Below are 23,741 nucleotides of genomic sequence, written 5' to 3' on the forward strand. Positions count from 1 at the left end.
GCCCCTGGAAGAACGCAGTCTGTGGCCTGAGAAGCTGCCCGATCTGGTGGACCTATACAACCACATCCCGGTAGGTTCCACCAACTGTACCCCGGCTTACCTAATGAGGGCGAGACCTGGTAAGTTACCTGTTGACCTGGAAATGGGAGTCCTGACACCCGAGGACACTTCACCAGAAGCAGACTGGGACACAGAAAGGCAGCAGCAGTACCGGAGAGTACAGGAGAGCGTGGAGCGAAGTCTCTGTCAGGCTAGGGAAAAGCAAGAGAAAACTTACAACCAGTATGCTCCCGCTGTTCCCCTGGTACCCGGAGAGCAAGTCTTGAAGAGAAAAAGACGGCTCCACAAGTTGGACGACCAGTGGGAGAAGGACCCGTACACCGTACTGCCCTCTAGCCACGACAACCCAAAGGTCTGTACCATCAGTAAAGACGGAGGGGAAACCACAACCATTGTATCCCGGGATCACCTGAATAAGTGTCCCGAACAGCTACGGAACCCTGAAGAGGAACAAGAAGACCCTCGACCCGTAGAGGAAAGGGAAGACATGGTTAGTACTGTGCTCGGAGACTTCCCTCGGTCTTGGACTCAAGTCAATGGCGCAGTTGTGGTACCCGTACTCACCTTCCTCCAACCAGCATCCCAAGCACCTACGGAGCGACAGGTAGAGCTGGAAGAGCAGCCGGTCCAGGAGGCAGAAGACTCCACACAAGCAGAACAGGAGGATCAACCCTCTGCTTATAGTGAGCCTGCCGTACCCCTAGTGAGCCAAAGAGCCGGTAGACAGCTGCCCAGTTTACCCTTGACAGCTCCTACACCCTGTAGTTCAGGGCTAGACAGTCAGCTCCGTAGGTCCACTAGGGCCACTAGAGGCCAGTTACCCGCACGTTGGAGGATTTGAAATGTATAAATTGTTTTATTTGTGGTTACCTGTTTTTCTTGTTACTTGTAAATAATTATGTGTTTCTAGTTATTTTTAGGAGTCCTTGGTGGATTTACCGGGAATCCTTTGTACATAGTTGGAGCGTAACCCAGGATGGACTAAAGACTGTTAAGGACTCGGGGCAGGACAGACCCCTACCTGGTTACGTCTCCCTGTTTTGGTGAAATGGACACCTTGCTTTCTTCAAAGACTGCACCCGGTTACGGACATGCCGTGACCACCTTTATGTGTTTCTTTATTGTATTGTTATTGTTATATCTTGTTATGTTTTTCTAAAATATGTTTAGTCCCGGAGTACTAAATTTCACTAGGGGGGAATGTGGCACCCCAGGGGTCTGGTTTCCACAGTAACAGCATTGTTATGTCTGAGAGCAGGTGGGAGGTCTCTTGGTCAGGAATCCTATGCATGCCACACCTCCTGCCCAGTCCTGGAAGGGGAAGGACTTCCCCTATATAAAAACCTGGGGCTGAGGCAGGGTTAGTGAGTAGAGAAGAAGCAGAGAAGAGAAGCAAATATAGGAAGAAACAACAGGAGCTCTGTGGGAGCAGTGTTACAAGGAGTCAGGGGCTGGCAGCTGCAGAGCTCGCCCTGACTGAGAAGTTATCACCGGACCCGGAGTCCGAGGCTGTGGGGACTAACTCCTATCCAGCAGCAGAAACCGACCGGCAGGGGATTGCAGGTCCTCTGGCCCAGAAACCCGAAGGCCCCGAGTCACCGGCCATACGGGTGAGCACCACACGGTACACTCAGGGACGTGGGCTACTTATACCCGCCTCTAGCAAGGTAGCCAGAAGAGTATCGTTAGTTTGGGAGGCCTACAACTCCGCCTGGCCAGGGGAGATCCCATCTGCTCAAGGACTGACCAGGCCCCAATCGCTAGCCAGTACTCCGGGAGGGTCTATCTTTGTCACCAGTAAAGACCCTGAACTACACAGTACCGTCTCCGAGTGGTTCCTGCTACCCCCATCATCCACGTCGGCTGCCCTGAGGCCATACCCCTCCCGTTGGGGGTTATACCATCCACGCTGCACCATCCTTCCACCGGCCTCAGCGGTCTGCCCTGCAGCGGCAGCTCCATAGCTGCATTCAACAGGTGGCGTAGTCATCCACCATCTACTGCTAATAGACTGCCACTTAGTCTGACTCCCTGGGCACGGACCGGGTCACCGCCACGAGACTACTACCCCCATCTGATCCGGCTCTGGGTAGGCTCCCGCGTGCGCAACGCAGCGCGACACAGGCCCAGGGGCGCGTCACTCCTCTTCCTGCTGCTGCTGTCGGCGCACGCTGCTTCCCGGGCACTGTGCTTAGGGCTTGCGCGCGCTCCCTCTCTCTTAAAGGGCCCACTTGCGCCGTCCTATGGAGTCCCCGGCCAATAGCCGGAGGACCTCCCATATATAAGGCACCTCCTCCAAAATGGAGGTGCCCGAGCAATAGTTGTTGCACAGTATACTTACCTCTGCTTCAGCCCTCAGGTCCAGTTACCAGCCTGACTACTGTTCCAGTCCACCAGCCTGACTACTCTCCAGCCCGACAGTCTGTCTTCCGTTCAACCCGCCAGTCTGTCTATGGGAAAGTCTGCCTGCTTACCAAGAAGCACCTGCCAGTTACCTCCCTGCTACCTGCCGTGCCTGCTAGCCCGCTCACCTGGGAGTACTCGCCTGTTACCTGCTTGTTACCTGCTAGCCTACCAGGAACCTCGGCCGTCACTTGCCGTGACCACCTGATAGCCTACCTGGAGGCTCCTGCTGTCACTTGCCGTGACCACCTGTCAGCTAACCCAGAGACTTCTGCCTGCTTGTGGTGCCCATCCGCTATACCGCTCAGTCCCAGTAATCTGACCCGTGGGAGCCACCTGCTCTCTTACAAGGTCGTCCCCAGAGTAGCACCTGGTCCCTCTGCTTGGTCCCTCCCTGGTCACAGAGTCGTTAGCCGTCGTCTGACCAGGGTCGGTCTGAGTTGATACTTAGTTACGCCCCTCTGGGTCCCTCCTTGCACCGCGGCACAGAGGTTCCACCCCCCGGACCCGTAACAGAGCAGAGTGTTGGAATTGTAATATCGTTCCTACAGGGTGATACTCAGGCCTGGGCATTCTCTCTTCCTGCAGGGAACCCATGCAACTAGGTAGCGCTATTCTTCTATTTGAGCCCACAGCAGCACGGCGTAAATGGGTTACATGTTTTTTCTGTGGCAGGAGGGGACATTATGCGAATGTGTGTCCTTCTAGAAAATGGCCGCCGGAAAACAAATGAGCCCAGGTTATGGGGAGATTGGAAACTCGGGTGTACTAGTTTCCTCCGTAGGTAGTCCACAAATTTTTTTACCGGCCGAGATTCATCTTGGCGAAAGCAAGGTTGTCATTGCGGCTTTTCTGGACTCAGGGGCGGGGTTTAATTTAATAGATGCAGGGTTCGTCCAGGTGCAGGGGCTTAAACCTCAGGAGTTGTCTAGGCTGATAACCATTATTGCAATAGACTGCGCCTTTGAGCCAGGGGTCATTCACTCAGATCGTCCGTGGGGTGAGTTTACAGATTAAGGCTATGCATTCCGAATCTATTGATTGCTATGTGTTGGGGGGATTGCCATCTCCTTTGGTTCTCGGACTTCTCTGGCTCACGTTCCATAACCCGGTGCTTGACTGGCGAACTCGAGAGGTGACTAAGTGGAGTGAGTATTGCCAGGAACATTGCCGGACACCCTGGAAATAAGGTTACCACGGACCTTCTCACTCAGTGTTTTTGGTTGTCTGGGGTACATCAGGATGTACAGTAATATGTCGCTGCCTGTAGTGTGTGTGAGCATTCCAAGACCCCTTGAACTCGCCCGTCGGGCTCTCGCCAACCTCTGGAGATTCTCAATAGACCTTGACCCATTTGTCAATAGATTTTATCTCTGATTTACCTGTTTTTGAGGGAAATACAGTTATTCTAGGTGTAGTAGACTGGTTTAGCTAAATTTCGCATTTCATTGCGCTCTCCGCGTTACCTAATGCCAAGACTCTAGCACAGATCTTTATCAAGGAGATTGTAAGACTGCATGGAATTCCTTCTGATATAGTTTCGAACCGGGGGGTGCAGTTTATTTCCAAGTTTTGGAGGGCTTTCTGCAGCTGGCTGGGGATTCATTTGTCATTTTCTTCGGCTTTTCATCCTCAATGCAATGGTCAGACGGAATGTGTAAATCAAAATCTTGAGACTTATCTCAGGTGTTTCATCTCTGAGAATCAGATGGACTGGGTTAAGTACTTACTAGTGATGAGCGAACATGCTCGGTACTCGCCCAAGCATCACTGTGCTTGACAAGCTCGGCGCTCGGTGAGTATTTCTTGGTTGCTTGGGCGGGAACTTGGGTCCCCGCCCTGTATTTTTGGCGCTCTTTAGAGAGCGAACGAACATGCAGGGATTGCCTGCCATGCACTGTAATTACGTAGCCATGTTGGTTGTGGGCATTACAGTGATTGGCTGGCCGCACAGCATCATCAGGTCTATATAAGACCTGGCGCCGCTATGCTCATCCGTCTACCCCGGAATCAATATAACTCAAAAAGGTCAAAATCATCACTCCGAAATAAATTGTATCAGAAAACAAAACTCAGGCTGCATAGGCCCAGTTCAAAGGAAGATTAAATAGACTCATATAAAATCAATTCAGTTTATTTCAATAGATTAAAATATTTTCTCAAAAATAAAAAACAAAAAAACAGGTGCCTTCAAATGATACGACAACCAAATCTCCATCATGGCTATATTGGTACATGGGAGTTGGCCCATATAGGGCAAATATGAAATCATAAACTTTGTATTGCACTAACCCTACTATAAAGTGCTATAACCAGTTAATAAGTAAATAAATAAATGAATAAACACATAAACCCCCTAAAAATAAGTAAAGTGCAAGGGCATAAAAGGGTTTTTTAAGTTGAAATATATAGAGAAATAGCATCAAAAATGACATAAAAAATATACATATATAAATTCTCATAAGAATAAAAGTGCAAGTGTTGAGGCATATAGCCTCTAGATATTATAAGTATGCCAGTTAGTAAGTAGGGGACGTGAGAGCACCAAAACTAATGCATATTGATATCCTAAATAATAAGACTGTGCATGTAGAATAGCTGCATTAGAGTGTGCTGTAAAGAGTCTTGCTTGCACTCACATATCATATGCACCTCTTCACTAGTGTTGAGTAGTGTTGAGCCACCCCCATAGTGTTCGGGTTCGGTTCGGTTCGTCGAACACCGGGATGTTCGAGGAACTGTTCGTCGAACTGTTCGTCGAACACCTTAGAACACCGTCGAACACCGTTAAAACCAATGGCAGGCAAACAAAAACACATAGAAAACACCTTCAAAGGTGTCCAAAAGCTGACAAACTGCTCAGAAGACACTCTCTTTAAAAAAGCCGGCCGGCAATTCAGCAGCGGCATACACCGGTACCCGACAATTTAGACAAGAAGGAATAGAGCATCACACATAGATTAGATAGATAGAAACATGTCAGTCACACATATAAGAAGCACAGTGACAGTGTTGGTTACTGCACTTGTCATTTAGTGTAAAGGATTTATTAAAAAAAATATTAGTGTTTTCATGCACCGTCTCTTTAAAAAAGCCGGCCAGCAATTCAGCAGCGGTACCCGACAATTTATAACGGAAAGAATAGAGCTTCACACATAGATTAGATAGATAGAAACATGTCAGTCACATATATAATAAGTACAGTGACAGTGTTGCTTACTGTACTTGTCATTTAGTGTAAAGGATTTATTTAAAAAAATAATAGTGTTTTCATGCACTGTCTCTTTAAAAAAGCCGGCCGGCAATTCAGCATCTGTACTCGACAATTTAGAACAGAAAGAATAGAGAATCACACATAGATTAGATAGATAGAAACATGTCAGTCAGATATATAATAAGTACACTGATAGTGTTGGTTACTGTACTTGTCATTTAGTGTTAAAATAAAGGATTTATTAAAAAAAAAAATAGCGTGGGGTTCCCCGTAATTTTAGTCTCTAGCGGAGGTTAAGCAGACGGCTGGGGCAGATGTTTGAAGCCTGGGAAGGGGGTAATACCCACGGAGCTTCCCAGGCTACTAATATCAGCCCCCAGCTGAATACCTAGCCTTTACTAGCTATTAAAATGGGGGACCCCCCAAAAAAATGACGTGGGGTCCCCCCTAATTTAATAGCTAGCAAAGGCTAGGCAGACAGCTGGGGGCTGATATTAATAGCCCAGGAAGGGTGCCATGAATATTGGCCCCCTCCCAGGCTAGAAACACCAGCCGTCAGCCGCCCCAGAAATGGCGCATCCATAGGATGCGCCAATTCTGGCACTTAGCCTCGCTCTTCCCACTGCCCTGTAGCGGTGGCAGTGGGGTAATAGGGTTGGGGTTGATGTCAGCTTATAATGCCAGCTGACATCAAGCCCAGGTTAGTAATGGAGAGGCGTCTATAAGACACCCCCATTACTAACCCCATAGTGAAAGTTAAAAGAAAACACAACACCCAGAATAAAGTCCTTTAATTGAAATAAACACACAATTCTTTATTGTTCTAAATTAAACCATACTTACCATCACGCCCATTCCAGCTGAAGCCAACGATCTCCTGCAATAAAAGAAAAATAATAAAGCAACCTCATCCTTACCTTTCGATGGTTCCCAGGACAGCTCCAGCTCTGCTACATCGAGATGACAGGCTGGACCGCAGCAGAACGCTGCCATCCAGCCTGTCAACCCGCAGACACTGAGAAGAGCAGGCTTGCTTCGCTCCTCAGTGTCTCGCTGTGACGGCATCCAGATGAGCCGAGGTCATGTCCAATGAAAATTCTCACGCTGAAGCGCTGAGTGCAGGAGAATTCTCCCACGCTGTCAGTGACGTGCATGAGGTGAGCTCATGTCCAATGAACTCAGTTCACCTCATGCACGTCACTGACAGCGTGGGAAAATTCTCCTGCACTCAACGCTTCAGCGTGAGAATTCTCCCACGCTGAAGCGCTGAGTGCAGGAGAATTTTCCCACGCTGTCAGTGACGTGCATGAGGTGAGCCGAGTTCATTGGACATTAACTCGGCTCATCTGGATGCCCTCACAGAGAGACACTGCGCTTCTCAGTGTCTGCGGGATGACAGGCTGGATGGCAGCTTTCTGCTGTGGTCCAGCCTGTCATCTCGATGTAGCAGAGCTGAAGCTGTCGTGGGAACCATGGAAAGGTAAGGATGATGTTGCTTTATTATTTTTCTTTTATTGCAGGAGATCGTTGGCTTCAGCTGGAATGGGCGTGACGGTAAGTATGGTTTAATTTAGAACAATAAAGAATTGTGTCTTTATTTCAATTAAAGGACTTTATTCTGGGTGTTTGTGTTTTTTTTTAACTTTGACTACGGGGTTAGTAATGGGGGTATCTTATAGACGCCTCTCCATTACTAACCTGGGCTTGATGTCAGCTGGCATTATAAGCTGACATCAACCCCAGCCCTATTACCCCACTGCCACCGCTACAGGGCAGTGGGAAGAGCGAGGCTAAGTGCCAGAATTGGCGCATCCAATGGATGCGCCATTTCAGGGGCGGCTGACGGCTGGTGTTTCTAGCCTGGGAGGGGGCCAATATTTATGGCACCCTTCCTGGGCTATTAATATCAGCCCCCAGCTGTCTGCCTAGCCTTTGCTAGCTATTAAAATAGGGGGGACCCCACGTCATTTTTTTGGGGGGTCCCCCATTTTAATAGCTAGTAAAGGCTAGGTATTCAGCTGGGGGCTGATATTAGTAGCCTGGGAAGCTCCGTGGGTATTACCCCCTTCCCAGGCTTCAAACGTCTGCCCCAGCCGTCTGCTTAACCTCCGCTAGAGCCTAAAATTAAGGGGAACCCCACGCCAATTTTTTTTTAAATAAATCCTTTATTTTAACACTAAATGACAAGTACAGTAATCAACACTATCACTGTACTTATTATATATGTGACTGACATGTTTCTATCTATCTAATCTATGTGTGATGCTCTATTCCTTCCATTCTAGATTGTCGGGTACCGCTGCTGAATTGCCGGCCGGCTTTTTTAAAGAGACAGTGCATGAAAACACTATTATTTTTTTAAATAAATCCTTTACACTAAATGACAAGTACAGTAAGCAACACTGTCACTGTACTTCATATATACAGTCATGGCCAAAAGTTTTGAGAATGACACCAAAATTATATTTTCACATGATCTGCTGGCCTCTGGTTTTTATTAGTGTTTGTCTGATGTTTATATCACATACAGAAATATAATTGCAATCATATTATGAGTACCAATAGGTTATATTCACAGTTAGAATGAGTTAATGCAGCAAGTCAATATTTGCAGTGTTGCCCCTTCTTCTTCAAGACCTCTGAAATTCTCCCTGGCATGCTCTCAATCAACTTTTGGACCAAATCCTGACTGATAGCAGTCCATCCTTGCATAATCAATGCTTGCATTTTGCCAGAATTTGTTGGTTTTTGTTTGTCCACCCGTCTCTTGATGATTGACCACAAGTTCTCAATGGGATTAAGATCTGGGGAGTTTCCAGGCCATGGACCCAAAATCTCTATTTTTTGTTCCATGAGCCATTTAGTTATCACCTTTGCTTTATGGCAAGGTGCTCCATCATGCTGGAAAAGGCATTGTTGGGCGCCAAACTGCTCTTGGACGGTTGGGAGAAGTTGCTCTTGGAGGACATTCTGGTACCATTCTTTATTCATGGCTGTGTTTTTAGGCAAGACTGTGAGTGAGCTGATTCCCTTGGTTGAGAAGCAACCCCACACATGAATGGTTTCAGGATGCTTTACAGTTGGCATGAGACAAGACTGGTGGTAGCGCTCACCTCTTCTTCTCCGAATAAGCTGTTTTCCAGATGTCCCAAACAATCGAAAAGGGGATTCATCAGAGAAAATGACTTTGCCTCAGTCCTCAGCAGTCCACTCCCTATACCTTTTGCAGAATATCAGTCGGTCCCTGATGTTTTTTCTGGAGAGAAGTGGCTTCTTTGCTGCCCTCCTTGAAACCAGCCCTTGCTCAAAGAATCTCCGCCTCACAGTGCGTGCAGAAGCACTCACACCAGCCTGCTGCCATTCCTGAGCAAGCTCGGCACTGCTGGTAGTCCTATCCCGCAGCTGAAACAGTTTTAAGATACGGTCCTGGCACTTGCTTGTCTTTCTTGGGCGCCCTGGAGCCTTTTTGACAACAATGGAAGCTCTCTCCTTGAAGTTCTTGATGATGCGATAGATTGTTGACTGAGGTGCAATCTTTGTAGCTGCGATACTCTTCCCTGTTAGGCCATTTTTGTGCAGTGCAATGATGGCTGCACGTGTTTCTTTAGAGATAACCATGGTTAACTGAAGAGAAACAATGATACAAAGAACCAGCCTCCTTTTAAAGTGTCCAGTGATGTCATTCTTACTTAATCATGACTGATTGATCGCCAGCCCTGTCCTCATCAACACCCACACCTGTGTTAATGGATCAATCACTAAAACGATGTTAGCTGCTCCTCTTAAGGCAGGACTGCAATGATGTTGAAATGTGTTTTGGGGGTTAAAGTTCATTTTCTGGGCAAATATTGACTTTGCAAGTACAGTAATTGCTGTTAAGCTGATCACTCTTTGACATTCAGGAGTATATGCAAATTGCCATTATAAAAAATGAAGCAGTAAACTTTGGAAAAATTACTATTTGTCTCATTCTCAATACTTTTGGCCATGACTGTATGTGACTGACATGTTTCTATCTATCTAATCTATGTGTGAAGCTCTATTCTTTCGGTTCTAAATTGTCGGGTACCGGTGTATGCCGCTGCTGAATTGCCGGCTTTTCATGTTTCACTGTGATCACAGTTCCCATCGATTTGGGCAATCACTCTAATGCCACAACCACCATGGCTGTGGCATTACAGTGAGTGGCAGACAATCCCTGCATGATTGGTGCTCTAAATAGCGCCAGACATGCAGGACACGCTTTTGGTGCACGAACAGTTATCGAACATAACCTCGAACAGCCGAATTTTTTGCAAATCGTTCGGGTTCGTCGAACAACTCGAACACCGCCCAAAACAGCTCGAATTTGAGATTGGCGAACAGTTCTAGTCGAACACCGCTCATCTCTACTCTTCACTACACCCTTTTTCACATATTTATACACTCCCCACTCAGTTTACATTCTTACTAGTGTTGAGCGAGCACTAAAATGCTCGGGTGCTCGAAGCTCGGGCCGAGCTCACTGTGATACTCGGGTGCTCGACCCGAGCAACGAGCCCAATGTTAGTCTATGGGAGACCCGAACATTTTTGTGGCGGCTTCCCCTGCAGTCTGTAGAAAGCCTAAAAAGTGCCCAAAACGATAGTGACAGTGCTCAAATGACATGGGGACAGCATGGGGATCGCCCCTGGAAGCATTTCTGACCCCCAGGTCACTGCTGTCAACAAGGTGGTCAGAGGTATTAAGCCACTTTTACAGGCTCACAATAAAACGTTCAAAAACGAAAGTGAAAGTGCTTTCCTGTGAAATATGTTATCCCCTTAACGACCATGGGTCTTTCTGTTTTTGTGTTTTCCTTTTTTGCTCCCCTTCTTCCCAGAGCCAGAACTTTTTAAATTTTCGTTCAATATGGCCATGTGAGGGCTTATTTTTTGTGGGACGAGTTGTACTTTTAAACACCATCACTGGTTTTACCATATCGTGTGCTGGAAAATGGGAAAAAAATTCCAAGTGCAGTGAAACTGCAAAAAAAATGCAATTGTTTTTTGGGTCCTTTTTTTACCACGTTTACAGATTGCTAAAACTGACCTGCCATCATTATTTTCCAGGTCGTTACCAGTTCATAGACACCAAACATGTATAGGTTCTTTTTTATTTAAGTGTTGAAAAAAAAATCCAAAGCTTGCTAAAAAAAACAAAAAAAATGACGCCATTTTCCGAGACCCTTAGCTTCTCCATTTTTCGGGATCTGGGGCCTGGTGAGGGCTTATTTTTTGCGTGCCGGGCTGACGTTTTTATTGATACCATTTTGGGGTAGATCTGATGTTTTGATCGCCCGTTATTGCATTTTATTGCAAAGTTGTAGCGACCAAAAAAACTTAATTCTGGCGTTTAACTTTTTTTCTCGTTACGCCGTTTACTGATTGTATTAATTTTTCTTTTATATTGATAGATCGGGCGATTCTGAACGCGACGATACCAAATATGTGTATGTGTTTTTTTTTTTATATATATATATTTTATTTTGAATGGGGCGAAAGGGGGGTGACTTAAACTTTCATATATTTTTTATTTTTTTAACTTTTTTAAAAACTTTTTTTTTACACTTTCTGCTTGCTTCTATAGTCTCCAGAGGAGACTAGAAGCAGCAGTTGTCTGATTGCTTCTACTGCATACAAGCGATGAGCAGATCGCTTGTATGCAGGAGAAATGCTCACTTGCTATGAGCGCTGACCACTAGGTGGCGCTCATAGCAATTGAGACATGACAACCACAGGCGTCTACTGCAGACCCTGAGTTGTCATGCCCACCCATTGGTGACCCGTGATCACGTGACGGGGTCACTGATGGGCGGGGCTTAGGACTCCCGGAAGCGCGAGGTAAATGCCACTGTCAGAGATTTAACATGTTAACAGCCGCTGGTGGATTGCGATTCCAATAATCAGCTGACATGTGCTCGCTAGTGTTGAGCCACCCCCGTAGTGTTCGGGTTCGGTTCGGTTCGTCGAACACCGGGATGTTCGAGGAACTGTTCGTCGAACTGTTCGTCGAACACCTTAGAACACCGTCGAACACCGTTAAAACCAATGGCAGGCAAACAAAAACACATAGAAACACATAGAAAACACCTGCAAAGGTGTCCAAAAGCTGACAAACTGCTCAGAAGACACTCTCTTTAAAAAAGCCGGCCGGCAAATTCAGCAGCAGCATACACCGGTACCCGACAATTTAGACAAGAAGGAATAGAGCATCACACATAGATTAGATAGATAGAAACATGTCAGTCACACATATAAGAAGCACAGTGACAGTGTTGGTTACTGCACTTGTCATTTAGTGTAAAGGATTTATTAAAAAAAATATTAGTGTTTTCATGCACCGTCTCTTTAAAAAAGCCGGCCAGCAATTCAGCATCTGTACCCGACAATTTAGAACAGAAAGAATAGAGCTTCACACATAGATTAGATAGATAGAAACATGTCAGTCACATATATAATAAGTACAGTGATAGTGTTGCTTACTGTACTTGTCATTTAGTGTAAAGGATTTATTTAAAAAAATAATAGTGTTTTCATGCACTGTCTCTTTAAAAAAGCCGGCCGGCAATTCAGCAGCGGTACCCGACAATTTAGAACAGAAAGATAGAGCATCACACATAGATTAGATAGATAGAAACATGTCAGTCACATATATATGAAGTACAGTGATAGTGTTGGTTACTGTACTTGTCATTTAGTATTAAAATAAAGGATTTATTATTAAAAAAATTGGCGTGGGGTTCCCCTTAATTTTAGGCTCTAGCGGAGGTTAAGCAGACGGCTGGGGCAGATGTTTGAAGCCTGGGAAGGGGGTAATACCCACGGAGCTTCCCAGGCTACTAATATCAGCCCCCAGCTGAATACATAGCCTTCACTAGCTATTAAAATGGGGGACCCCCCAAAAAAAATGACGTGGGGTCCCCCCTAATTTAATAGCTAGCAAAGGCTAGGCAGACAGCTGGGGGCTGATATTAATAGCCCAGGAAGGGAGCCATGAATATTGGCCACCTCCCAGGCTAGAAACACCAGCCGTCAGCCGCCCCAGAAATGGCGCATTCATAGGATGCGCCAATTCGGGCACTTAGCCTCGCTCTTCCACGCTGCCCTGGTGCGGTGGCAGGGGGTAATAGGGTTGGGGTTGATGTCAGCTTATAATGCCAGCTGACATCAAGCCCAGGTTAGTAATGGAGAGGCGTCTATAAGACACCCCCATTACTAACCCCATAGTCAAAGTTAAAAAAAACACAAACACCCAGAATAAAGTCCTTTAATTGAAATAAAGACACAATCCTTTATTGTTCTAAATTAAACCATACTTACCATCACGCCCATTCCAGCTGAAGCCAACGATCTCCTGCAATAAAAGAAAAATAATAAAGCAACCTCATCCTTACCTTTCCATGGTTCCCACGACAGCTTCAGCTCTGCTACATCGAGATGACAGGCTGGACCGCAGCAGAACGCTGCCATCCAGCCTGTCATTCCGCAGACACTGAGAAGCGCAGGCTTGCTTGCGCTGCTCAGCGTCTCTCTGTGACGACATCCAGATGAGCCGAGTTCATGTCCAATGAACTCGGCTCACCTCATGCACGTCACTGACAGCGTGGGAAAATTCTCACGCTGAAGCGCTGATTGCAGGAGAATTTTCCCACGCTGTCAGTGACGTGCATAAGGTGAGCTGAGTTCATTGGACATGAGCTCACCTCATGCACATCACTGACAGCGTGGGAGAATTCTCCTGCACTCAGCACTTCAGCGTGAGAATTTTCCCACGCTGTCAGTGACGTGCATGAGGTGAGCCGAGTTCATTGGACATGACCTCGGCTCATCTGGATGCCGTCACAGCGAGACAGTGAGGAGCGCAAGCATGCCTGCGCTTCTCAGTGTCTGCGGGATGACAGACTGGATGGCAGCGTTCTGCTGCGGTCCAGCCAGTCATCTCGATGTAGCAGAGCTGAAGCTGTCGTGGGAACCATGGAAAGGTAAGGATGAGGTTGGTTTATTATTTTTCTTTTATTGCAGGAGATCGTTGGCTTCAGCTGGAATGGGTGTGATGGTAAGTATAGTTTAATTTAGAACAATAAAGAATTGTGTCTTTATTTCAATTAAAGGACTTTATTCTGGGTGTTGTGTTTTTTTTAAATACTTTACTAGAAATTCATGGCGGTCATGTCTAATACTGGCGTGACCCCATGAATTTTGGGCTTGGGGCCAGCTGATAATACCAAGCTGGCCCTAACCCCTTTATTACCCAGTGAGCCACCGCACCAGGGCCCTGGATGAGTTGGGTACAGCGCCAGAAGATGGCGCTTCTATGAACGCGCCATTTTCTGGGGTGGCTGCGGACTGCAATTTGTAGAAAAAAACGGCTTCCCTATATTGTTGTGTCCGGCCAGGTACAAATAGGCAGCTGGTGGATGGGGGCAACCCGTTCCTGCCTGCTGTACCTGGCTGGACACAAATATAGTGCGAAGCCCCACTTCAATTTTTTTAATTATTTCATGAAATTCATGAAATAATTAAGAAAAAAAGGGCTTCCCTATATTGTTGTGTCCGGCCAGGTACAAATAGGCAGCTGGTGGATGGGGGCAGCCCGTTCCTGCCTGCTGTACCTGGCTGGACACAAATATAGTGCGAAGCCCCACTTCAATTTTTTTTAATTATTTCATGAAATTCATGAAATAATTAAGAAAAAAAGGGCTTCCCTATATTGTTGTGTCCGGCCAGGTACAAATAGGCAGCTGGTGGATGGGGGCAGCCCGTTCCTGCCTGCTGTACCTGGCTGGACACAAATATAGTGCGAAGCCCCACTTCAATTTTTTTAAATTATTTCAGGAAATTCATGAAATAATTTAAAAAAAATTGACGTGGGGCTTCACACTATATTTGTGTCCAGCCAGGTACAGCAGGCAGGAACGGGCTGCCCCCAACCACCAGCTGCCTATTTGTACCTGGCCGGACACAACAATATAGGGAAGCCCTTTTTTTCTTAATTATTTCATGAAATAATTTAAAGAAAATTGACGTGGGGCTTCGCCCTGTTTTTGTGTCCAGCCAGGTACAACTAGGCAGCTGGGGGCTGGAATCCGCAGCGCAGGGAGGCCCAAGCTTTCTGGGCCACCCCCGCTGCAAATTGCAGTCCGCAGCCACCCCGGAAAATGGCGCGTTCATAGAAGCGCCATCTTCTGGCGCTGTACCCAACTCATCCAGGGCCCTGATGCGGTGGCTCACTGGGTAATAAAGGGGTTAGGGCCAGCTTGGCATTATCAGCTGGCCCTAAGCCCGAAATTCATGGGGTCACGCCAATATTAGACATGACCACCATGAATTTCTAGTAAAGTATTTAAAAAAAACACAACACCCAGAAAAAAGTCCTTTAATTGAAATAAACACACAATTCTTCATTGTTCTAAATTAAACCATACTTACCATCACGCCCATTCCAGCTGAAGCCAACGATCTCCTGAAATAAAAGAAAAATAATAAAGCAACATCATCCTTACCTTTCCATGGTTCCCATGACAGCTTCAGCTCTGCTACATCGAGATGACAGGCTGGACCGCAGCAGAACGCTGCCATCCAGCCTGTCATCCCGCAGACACTGAGAAGCGCAGGCTTGCTTGCGCTCCACAGTGTCTCTCTGTGAGGGCATCCAGATGAGCCGAGTTAATGTCCAATGAACTCGGCTCACCTCATGCACGTCACTGACAGCGTGGGAAAATTCTCCTGCAATCAGCACTTCAGCGTGGGAGAATTCTCACACTGAAGCGCTGAGTGCAGGAGAATTCTCCCACGCTGTCAGTGACGTGCAGGAGGTGAGCTGAGTTCATTGGACATGAGCTCACCTTATGCACGTCACTGACAGCGTGGGAGAATTCTCCTGCACTCACCGCTTCAGCGTGAGAATTTTCCCACGCTGTCAGTGACGTGCATGAGGTGAGCCGAGTTCATTGGACATGAACTCGGCTCATCTGGATGTCGTCACAGAGAGACGCTGAGCAGCGCAAGCAAGCCTGCGCTTCTCAGTGTCTGCGGGATGAGAGGCTGGATGGCAGCGTTCTGCTGCGGTCCAGCCTGTCATCTCGATGTAGCAGAGCTGAAGCTGTCGTGGGAACCATGGAAAGGTAAGGATGAGGTTGCTTTATTATTTTTCTTTTATTGCAGGAGATCGTTGGCTTCAGCTGGAATGGGCGTGACGGTAAGTATGGTTTAATTTAGAACAATAAAGGATTGTGTCTTTATTTCAATTAAAGGACTTTATTCTGGGTGTTTGTGTTTTTTTTAACTTTGACTATGGGGTTAGTAATCGGGGTGTCTTATAGACGCCTCTCCATTACTAACCTGGGCTTGATGTCAGCTGGCATTATAAGCTGACATCAACCCCAACCCTATTACCCCCTGCCACCGCACCAGGGCAGCGTGGAAGAGCGAGGCTAAGTGCCAGAATTGGCGCATCCTATGAATGCGCCATTTCTGGGGCGGCTGACGGCTGGTGTTTCTAGCCTGGGAGGGGGCCAATATTCATGGCTCCCTTCCTGGGCTATTAATATCAGCCCCCAGCTGTCTGCCTAGCCTTTGCTAGCTATTAAATTAGGGGGCACCCCACGTCATTTTTTTGGGGGGGTCCCCCATTTTAATAGCTAGTAAAGGCTATGTATTCAGCTGGGGGCTGATATTAGTAGCCTGGGAAGCTCCGTGGGTATTACCCCCTTCCCAGGCTTCAAACATCTGCCCCAGCCGTCTGCTTAACCTCCGCTAGAGCCTAAAATTAAGGGGAACCCCACGCCAATTTTTTTAATAATAAATCCTTTATTTTAATACTAAATGACAAGTACAGTAACCAACACTATCACTGTACTTCATATCTATGTGACTGACATGTTTCTATCTATCTAATCTATGTGTGAAGCTCTATTCTGTCTGTTATAAATTGTCGGGTACCGCTGCTGAATTGCCGGCCGGCTTTTTTAAAGAGACGGTGCACGAAAACACTAATATTTTTTTTGATAAATCCTTTACGCTAAATGACAAGTACAGTAAGCAGCACTTTCACTGTACTTCGTATATATGTGGCTGACATGTTTATATCTATCTAATCTATGTGTGAAGCTCTATTCTTTCGGTTCTAAATTGTCGGGTACAGGTGTATGCCGCTGCTGAATTGCCGGCTTTTCATGTTTCACTGTTGGCACTGTTCCCATCGATTTGGGCAATCACTGTAATGCCACAACCACCATGGCTGTGGCATTACAGTGAGTGGCAGACAATCCCTGCATGATTGGAGCTCTAAATAGCGCCAGACATGCAGGACACGCTTTTGGTGCACGAACAGTTATCGAACATAACCTCGAACAGCCGAATTTTTTGCAAATCGTTCGGGTTCGTCGAACAACTCGAACACCGCCCAAAACAGCTCGAATTTGAGATTGGCGAACAGTTCTAGTCGAACACCGCTCATCTCTAGTGCTCGCTTCAGTGCGGGCTCACCGCCGGAGCCCCCGCTGAACCGGCCTTCCCGACCTGGTGCGTACTATTACTGACCAGGTCGGAAAGGGGTTAAGGAACATCCTTTCCTGGGTAAAGACTTGTGTATAAGGTAAAATAAATAACCAAAAACAAAAATACTCCTCCACACCTTGGGCTATGTTCACAAGTAGCATTTTTTATGCGTTTTTGCACGTTTGTATTGCTTTCAACCGTGACAAATGCATTCACCGGGAAATGTCATTTTAACATTTTACAACCTTATCTGGCCATGTGCTGTGTGACACATGCATACAGTGCTAAAAAGACATGGGAACAGCATGGGGAAGACCCCTGTAAGCATCTCTGACACCCAGGTCACTGCCTAAAAGTGTGCCCATCAGAAGTGATCCTTGCCGCATCAGAAGATGCAGACTTGCAACTATCCCCGTTCAAGTCCTTGTCCCAGGGCAGTGTTCAATTGTACCTCCCCCATAACTTGCAATACAAGCGCAAGTATGCAGCCTGCCACCCACCCAACCCCAGGCTGCAATGCCATACTGCTAGCTTGCTTGCACTTGAAATTGGGCCTTTAAGGCATGTGGAGGTGGAATCTGGCCACCACGTCATGGCTGCGTCGGTAGCCTGGTATTCATACTCAGTCCCCAGCCGCCCGGCGGCCGGGTGTCCACGCTTGGTCCCCAGCAGCCAGGGGGCGGCCAGGTGTTCAATACTCAGTCCCCAGCCGCGTGGGGGTGGCCGGGTGTCCATAAATGGTCCCCAGCCGCCCCTATTTGTCCCAGTGCGCCTTATACACAAGCGCGCATAACAAAACATTATCTGTGCCCTCCCCAGTGCATTTAGTGGGAAGGACAGCCTAACCACAAACACGTGGACAAGTGAATGTGGCCAGGAATGGTCCATCTCACTGACGCCTTCACACTGGGTTAATATTGTGGAAGCCGGGACACAGTTGGACACTGGGATGCAACACGTCCTCCAGACATAGAGGATTGCGGGTCCTGGGTCAATCAGGCTTCAACAAAAAGTTCAGAAGGTAGACAGCAGCAGTGGTCGGCCTCCTACACAACGAGTAAATTATTCATGATCATGAGGCCATCCACCTCCTTAGCTTTCTGTTCCTTGGAATGCAAGCGCATGTATGTAGTAGCAGCTAGGCCTGAGGTGGTCAGCGTTTTGGCGCATATTCTACCTCCTTCGAGGATTGCTGGATGTTTTTCTGCTACTATCCCAGTTCTATGACTCCCGTTAAAACAAAGCTTCAGGTGATGAATGATGGATGAGGTGGTGGCAAAGGAGAAAGAGCAGGAGGAACAGGGACCATTCACATCAATATCAGGCCAGCCAACCACACATGTCTTGTAGGATATGTTTCTGTACCAAAAGGAGTGGTTCAGCTACACAGTTATAAGGCATACAGTGAATGCAATGCCTACCAAAAATTTCGAGGCACTCCAATGCCCCTTGGAAGTGACATGGAGGTCAGAGGGCCTTAACTAAACCGTTTTTTCCATTTATAGCAACTGGGTCTCCTGTACACTGTTGGCCTAAGCAGGGAATGGAAGGCTTTCCAAAAATTATTAGGCACTGCAATGCCCCTTGAAACAGACGTGGATTACAGCGTATTAAAAACCTTGTACCCATTAATGGGGAGTGGGTCTCCATTAGTGTTCGCCTATGCATTGAAAAGCAAAAGCTGACAAAAATTAGGAGGAAATGCAATGCCCGTTGCAAGAGTCGTGGAGGTTAGAGGTAATTAAAAACAACATGTCAATGCCCCTTGGAAGAGCTGGGGAGTTCAGAGTGGTTTAACAAGACGGTTTTAATGCTCCTTAGAAGAGACGTGGAGTTCAGAGTGGTTTAACAAGACAGTTTTAATGCCCCTTGGAAGAGATGTGGAGGTCACAGTAGCTTAACAAGATGGTTTTAATGCCCCTTGGAAGAGACGTGGAGTTCAGAGTGGTTTAACAAGACAGTTTTAATGCCCCTTGGAAGATTGGTGGAGGTTACAGTGGAATAAAAAGACAATATCAATGCCCCGTGGAAGAGACGTGGAGGTCACAGTAGCTTAACAAGACGGTTTTAATGCCCCTTGGAAGAGTGGTGCAGGTCGCAGTGGAATAAAAAGACAATATCAATGCCCCTTGGAAGAGTGGTGGAGGTCGCAGTGGAATAAAAAGACAATATTAACGACCCTTGGAAGAGACGTGGAGGTCACAGTAGCTTAACAAGACGATTTTAATGCCCCTTACAAGAGCCATGCAGTACAGCATATTAAAAACATTATTCCCATTATTGGGGAGTGGGTCTCCCATAGTCTTTGCCTATGCCTTCCAAGCAAAAGCTGCCAAAAATTAGGAAGGGGGAACTTGCAATGTCCCTTACAAGAGCCATGCAGTACAGCATATTAAAAACATTATTCCCATTATTGGGGAGTGGGTCTCCCATAGTCTTTGCCCATGCCTTCCAAGCAAAAGCTGCCAAAAATTAGGACAGAGGAACTTGCAATGCTGGCAACATGGACCACGGTCACCCTGGTGGTATAGTGGTCGTGGAGGCTGAGGATAAGGAGAAGAGCAAAAAACAGCCAAAATGAGGAAGCGTATACCCATGTGTGGGTGTGAAGCGATGCATGGGAATACACCTCCCGAAATAACACAGTGGATTTGACTTTATGTTACTCTGCTGTCCTTTGGTGGTGATGAGAAGTCAGGCCCAATCCAGCCCTTGTTCATTTTGATAAGGGTCAGCTTGTCAGCATTGTCAGTTGACAGGCGAGTGCGCTTATCAGTTATAATTCCCCCAGCAGCACTAAAAACACGCTCCGATAACACGCTAGCGGCAGGGCAGGCCAGGACCTCCAAGGCATACAGAGTGAGTTCATTCCAAGTGTCCAGCTTGGATACCCAATAATTAAAAGGACGCTGGTACTCCCTCACCATCTTTTGAAACTTTCCGCTCCTTGTGAGAGTACCCTGCGCCTCAGGGCCTGTAAGCTGGGCAGGTCTCAGAAAACTGTCCTAGAACATTGACAGTGTTCCCCTGCCTCTGCTGGATTGGAGTTGCGTCTCTCTCGCCTGTATGCCTTAGTTGGGCAGCGAACTGTGACCTCTGCCGCTAGCGTGTTCAGATGGGAATTTTTTTAATAGTTCTGCAGCAAGGGCCTTCTGGTACTGCCCCATTTTTGTAGACCTCTCCAACTCAGGAATAAGAGAGTGAAAGTTCTCCTTGTAGAGGGGGTCTAAAAGTGTCATCAACCAGTAATGACTGTCACTCAACATTTTGACAGTGCGAGGGTCACGGTTAAGGCAGCGTAACATAAAGTCAGCCATGGGTGCCAGACTGGTAACGGGCAAGACTTCCGTGTCCTCACCAAGATGACGACTGATAGTGTTGAGCGATCACTAAAATGCTCGGGTGCTCGAAGCTCGGGCCAAGCTTCCCGTGATACTCGGGTGCTCGACCCGAGCAACGAGCCCAATGTTAGTCTATGAGTGACCCGAGCATTTTTGCGGCAGCTCCCCCGGCAGTCTGTAGAAAGCCTAAAAAGTGCCCAAAACGATAGTGACAGTGCTCAAAAGACATCAGGGCAGCATGGGGATCGCCCCTGGAAGCATTTCTGACCCCCAGGTCACTGCTGTCAACAACGTGGTCAGAGGTATTAAGCCACTTTTGCAGGCTCACAATAAAACGTTCAAAAACTAAACTGAAACGGTCTTCCTGTGAAATATGTTAAGGAATTTCCTTTCCAGGGTAAAAACTTGTGTATAAGGTAAAATAAATAACCAAAAACAAAAATACTCCTCCACACCTTGGGCTATGTTCACAAGTAGCATTTTTCATGTGTTTTTGCACTTTTGTATTGCTTTCAACCGTGACAAATGCGTTCACCCGGAAATGTCATTTTAACATTTTACAACCTTATCTGGCCATGTGCTGTGTGACACATGCATACAGTGCTGAAAAGACAAGGGATCAGCATGGGGAAGACCCCTGGAAGCATCTCTGACCCCCAGGTCACTGTCTAAAAGTGTGCCCATCAGAAGTGATCCTTGCCGCATCAGAAGATGCAGACTTGCAACTATCCCCGTGCAAGTCCTTGTCTCAGGGCAGTGTTCAATTGTACCTCCTCCATTCCTTGCAATGCAAGCGAAAATATGCAGCCAACCACCCACCCACCCGCAGGCTGCAATACCATACTGCTAGCTTTCACTTGAAATGGGGCCTTTTAGTTTGGAGGAGGCCGAAGCTGGCCACTACCTCATGGCCGCTTCGGCAGCGAGGCATCCATACTCTGTCCCCAGCCGCCCGGCGGCTGGGTGTCCACGCTCGGTCCCCAGCCGCCAGGTGGCGGCCAGGTGTCCATACTCGGTCTCCAGCAACCCTGATTTCGACTGTCACCTTCCCCCACACTTTTCTTAGCCTGGCCTGCTTTAGGGCAGCATTGGACGAGCCCACCAGAGAACCAGACTCCTCCGGTGGGCCTGGCTTCTCCATCAGGGGAGTTGAGAGTGCCTAGGTGAGGAGCATGATGATGATGATAGAAGTTAGCATCTGCTTTGTTTTCTTGGAATGCAAGCTCATGTATGTAGTAGCGGCTAGGCCTGAGGTGGTCCGCGTTTTGGCGCATATCCTACCTCCTCCGAGGATTGCTGGATGTTTTCCTGCTACTATCCCAGTTCTATGACTCCCGTTAAAACAAAGCTTCAGGTGATAAATGATGGATGAGGTGGTGGCAAAGAAGAAAGAGCAGGAGGAACAGGGACCATTCACATCAATATCAGGCCAGTCAACCAGATATGTCTTGTAGGATATGCTTCTGTAACAAAAGGAGCGGTTCGGCTACACAGTTAAAAGGCATACAGTGAGTGCAATGCCTACCAAAAATTTCGAGCCATTCCAATGCCCCTTGGAAATGACATGGAGGTCAGAGTGCGTTAACTAAACCTTTTTTTCGATTTATAGCAACTGGGTCTCCCGTGCACTGTTGGCCTAAGCAGTGAATGGAAGACTTTCCAAAAATTATGAGGAACTGCAATGCCCCTTACAAGAGCAATGTGTGGCACTCCAGGGGTCTGGTCACCACAGTAATAAAGATATTACGTCGGAGAGCAAGTGGGAGGTTTCCTGGTCAGGATCCCTTAAACATGCAACATCCTCCTGCCCCAGTCCTGGGAGGGGAGAATTCTGCCCTTATCAACTGGATCTGGGGCGGGGTTGAGTGAGTCAGAGAACAGTCAGAGTCAGAGTGAGAGCAAGGGAAAGTAACAGCAAGGAGCTCTGTAGGAGCTAGGAGCTAAAGACCAGGGGCTGGAAGCTGAGCAGAGCTCGCCCTGGCAGAAGACAATAGGAACCGGACACAGGAGTTCGAAGCTGTGAGGACTTATATATCCAGCAGCAGAAACCAGCCGGCAGGGGATTTCAGGTCCTCTGGCCATAGAAGCCCGGAGGCTCAGTCACAAGCAAGGGACCAGCACCGCCATCGTGGAGCGGAGGCTAACAGAAGGCCCCAAGTCACCAGCCATACGGGTGAGCACTACACGGTACACTCAGGGACGTGGGCTACTTCTACCCGCTTACAGCAAGGTAGCCAGGAAGAGTGCAGACAGACGGGGAGGCCTACAACTCCACCTGGCCAGGGGAACTCCTGCTTGCTCACAGACTGACCAGGCCTCTTATGCTAGCCAGTACTCCCGGGAGGGTCTACCTTATAATCATCAGTAAAGACCCTGAACTGCACTGCAAAGACTCTGAGTCGTTACTGCTGCTCTCGTGCACCATCACCCCCATCATCCACACTCACTGCCCTGAGGCTATACTCCTCCTGAGGGGAGTTATCCCATTCTATGCGGCGCACACAACACCAGCCTCAGCGGTCTGACTCGCAGCGATGGTACTCCCTGACCTCAATCCACGGGTTGAGCAGTCGGACAATTAACCTCAAAACCTAAGAAAGACTGCCACTGGTTTGACCAGCATGAGCCACGGGACCGGGTCACCGCCACGGAGACTACAGACCCCAGAGACCCGGCACCGGGTATCCCACACACGTGTACACACGGCCCAGGGGGCGAGTCATATGCAGTACAGCATATTACAAACATAAGTCCCATTATTGGGGAGTGGGTGTCCCATAGTATTTGCTTATGCCTTGCAAGCAAAAGCTGCCAAAAATTAGGATGGAGCAACTTGCAATGCCATTTACAAGAGCCATGCAGTACAGCATATTACAAACATAAGTCCCATTATTGGGGAGTGGGTGTCCCATAGTATTTGCTTATGCCTTGCAAGCAAAAGCTGCCAAAAATTAGGATGGAGCAACTTGCAATGCCCCTTACAAGAGCCATGCAGTACAGCATATTACAAACATAAGTCCCATTATTGGGGAGTGGGTCTCCCATAGTATTTGCTTATGCTTTCCCAGCAAAAGCTGCCAAAAATTAGGACGGAGCAACTTGCAATGCCCCTTACAAGAGCCATGCAGTACAGCATATTACAAACATAAGTCCCATTATTGGGGAGTGGGTCTCCCATAGTATTTGCTTATGCCTTGCAAGCAA

Source organism: Phyllobates terribilis, unplaced genomic scaffold (genome assembly GCF_046119375.1).
Source record: "Phyllobates terribilis strain yellow unplaced genomic scaffold, ASM4611937v1 Scaffold_402__1_contigs__length_1722832, whole genome shotgun sequence".
Taxonomy (NCBI): domain Eukaryota; kingdom Metazoa; phylum Chordata; class Amphibia; order Anura; family Dendrobatidae; genus Phyllobates; species Phyllobates terribilis.